Genomic DNA, 3,349 nt, shown 5'->3' on the forward strand with positions numbered 1-3,349 from the left:
GGTAAAGAGAGGAACCAATCCACCAGGTCCAGGGCTTGAACCACAGTCAGCCATGTGGGAGTTCAGCATCTTAACTACCACACCACCTGCTGGCCTCAAAACCTGATTTCTTAACCACTTGAAATGTGAAACTTCACAGTTTTTGCCTTAAAATTTAAGAAATGATTAGTGAAAGATATATAAGACCTTTCTGTAATACTTTTGCAATTTCCTGACAGTCTGTAGTTATTTCAAAATAAAGTTGAAAAATTCAAGGAATGGTAAAGTTTTGGTTCCCTCTTCTTACTGCCTTTAGCCCTGCTTGGTAATTCTGACTGGCAGAGCCACTGTGGGTAGAAGGGGAGCCATATATATGATAGACCCAGAGCCAGACAGTGGTTTGGAATCCTGCGTGTGTTGTGTTTTATAATTTGGGCGTAACATCAAACTCTAAAATTATTGCAAAAATTAAAAGCTGAATAAGGAACTCCATATGCCCTTTCCCAAATGCACCCGTGGCTAACATTTTACGCAGTGAATGGCAGATTTTGACACATTCTAGTTTGTGACCACAGCTATTACCCTCTTTTCATCCTCTTTCTGATTATCAGCACCATAGTCTCCTGGCATCTGGGCATTTACTCAACCGAAGAAAAATATTTACACCTTGTTTTCAAACTTCCCAAGAGCCTGCGGTGCTTCTCTTTCTCAAGACTGCATTCAAACATACGGCCCCGCAGCTGTGGTACAGTGGTAATACAGGTGTCTTGGAAGACTGGAAGCCATATGGTAGCCATGGTTCAGATCCTCAGGTTGGCCTGAAAACATATTGGGTTGTGTGTGGATACCCAGAATCCTGGCAGGCTAGAGGAATGGAGGAGGGGAATCACGGTGTGATCGAGCCCAGTAGAGGGTGCATCTCTCTCGTGTCCTTGTCTCCACCTTTCATGTGTGTGCCCATGTACGCACACACGTGAATTCTGTCATTAAAAAAATTTAAATACATAGCCTTTAAAGGTTTTGATCAATTTATTCCCTGCTCCTGAGCTAAAATATTGATCTTCCTCCCTTGCTCCCCAGCCCAACCTCCCAGCTGTCCCTAACCTAATTATTAAATGTCTCTCTTATGCAGCTGACATTTCTCATTTCAGTGCCTTTCCATATGATCGTGTTTCAAATCTGTGATGTATTCATTCTCCTTTATCAGTGGTTTTGTGATTTTAGTTATCCATGGTCAACTGTGGTCCTAGTTTTTAAAAAATATATATAATGTATTTTTTCTTTCTTCATGGTAGAGTGCACATGCACAGGAGGGTGAGAGGGTGAACACCCTCCACAGGGTCTGGTCACACCATGATCCCTTTCCTCTAGTCCACCAGCCCATTGGATCTTGGGCACTCATATACACACCTGGTGTGCCTTAGGTCGACCGGGGCAGGGATTTGAACTGTAGCCATGTGGGTTCTGGCTTCTCTAGCAGTGCATTACTGCCACATCATGACACTCACTTGGTCCTAAAATATCAAATGGAAAATTGGAGAACTGAACAACTCACAAGTTTTAAATTGCATGTTGTTCTGAGAAGTGTGATGCAACTTTGTGCTGTCCCACTTCAAGTAGTCTAGGAAGTGAATCTTTCTTTTGTCCATTGTGTGCATGTTGTGTATGGTGCCGTTAGTCACTTAGTAGCCCTCCCAGTTACTGGTCGCAAAAAGAGTATATGGAAAGTTCAGAACTGTCTGTGGGTTCAAGCATCTGCTGGAGGTCTTGGAGTGCATCCCTCATAGGTAAGAGGAGCCACTGTATTCTTTTCTCTGCATCTCTCTTCCTTCTAAGTCAATAGGTTACTTATTTCCAAGAGGTTATTCCCAGACTTCTTATCTTGATTTGGCACACCTGTCCTGAGTTTCATTACTTCTCTAGGGGTTTTTGCCCTCTTGTAGATGCTGTTGTTCAATATCCATCTGTCTCCTTGAGCCCTCAGTGGATGGCACTAGTGCCATCTTTTATAGACCTCCACAGACCTTGTGTAGTTGTGCCGAAGGCATGACCTGGCTTAGAATGACTTACTGTGAGTGAAATTTGATTTTATTATTAGAATCTTCCATCAGTCTATAAAGCGAAATTCAAATTTTATTAATGCTTTTAACACCATTTTCCTCTGGGGGATGTGGCACCCTTCACTGGTGGGCTTTCCTCAGGGCAGAGAGGAGATGGACCTACTCATTTACTAAAATGGACCTACTCATTTACTCATTGGCTAAAATCCTATATTATGCTGGTAGGGCAGGACCCTTCAGTGTTTGAAGAGTGTGGGTCTGGGAACCTAGTAACTAATGGAGAAGAAGTTCAGAGTTTCTGAGAATCAAGACCTTGGAGGATTACCAGTGTAGAGAAAGAATCTTGACTTTCTTATTCATTTATTTAAGTGAAACTAAGGCCAGAGCTAGTTCATTATCTATGATGTCAATATTGATTTTTGTTTGCAAGGTAGAGTATTAACAGATTAGAATGGCTGCTGGCAATTCTTAGCTGCCTTGTTGAATTTAAATGAGTCAAGGGATAGCTATTAAGATATATAGGAGGTCCAGTTCATAGCCTAGTGGTTAAGGAAGCGGGCTCCTACGTGGCCGACTGTGGTTTGAGACCCAGCCCTGGCAGCTTGAAAAACACACTGAGCACATGTGTATGTGTGCCTCGAATCCTGGTAAGATAAAGAAGGATCGTGGCGTGACCATATTCCATTGGGGGGTGCTTTCTCCTTATTCTTCTTTCTCTTTGTCTCTCTCTGTCTCTCTGGCTAGTGCATATGCCCTCTGGCAATTAAAAATATAAAATTAGGGCCTATCAGGTGGTGTGGTGGTTAAGGGTACTGGACTTCCACATTGCCAACCTGGTTCGAGTCTGGACCTGGTGGCTATATAATTAAATTAAAGGTGTACTTGGGATTTGGGGGCTAAATCAGACCTTTCTACTGTGGTTGGCTTTGACCAGATTCTCTGTTTCCTCTAGCCTCAAGACAGAAAAATAGTCTTGCTGCCTCTTGTTCCCTTTTTACAAAGCCAAATCCTATTTTAAAAATGCATAGATAAGAGGTGTTAAGACATCCTTCGGGATAGCATGCAGCTTGCCTTTTTTCCTTTGCTAAGAGAAGTTTTTGAATTGAAACTGTTGACTGACACAGTCCAAGCTAGCAGATGGCACTCATACATCAAATGTCCAAATGCAGGCTTGTTCAGAGGCAGCAGACACCTAACAGGCTGTATTTACAAAGACAAAGAATTTTAATAATGACCTTGAAGGTTTAGGGACACTTCTGAGAAGTGAGGCATATTCAAACCAGACTAGCTTCATATTTTTATTTATTTAT

The 3,349-nt window shown here is 42.2% G+C and overlaps 1 protein-coding gene across 2 annotated transcripts in view; it reads left to right on the forward strand.

Moving 5' to 3' along the window:
* Positions 1-1,743: 1,743 nt before the first annotated feature.
* TEX2 (testis expressed 2) overlaps positions 1,744-3,349 on the forward strand; it is a 102,611-nt gene continuing 101,005 nt past the window's right edge. For both annotated transcript variants that reach the window (XM_006146789.3, XM_006146790.3), the window contains exon 1: positions 1,744-1,766. The gene's annotated coding sequence lies outside the window, so the exon portion shown is untranslated. The remainder of the gene's footprint in view (positions 1,767-3,349) is intronic.

The sequence above is a fragment of the Tupaia chinensis genome, unplaced genomic scaffold (assembly GCF_000334495.1).
Source record: "Tupaia chinensis unplaced genomic scaffold, TupChi_1.0 Scaffold000187_1, whole genome shotgun sequence".
In the NCBI taxonomy this organism is placed as follows: domain Eukaryota; kingdom Metazoa; phylum Chordata; class Mammalia; order Scandentia; family Tupaiidae; genus Tupaia; species Tupaia belangeri.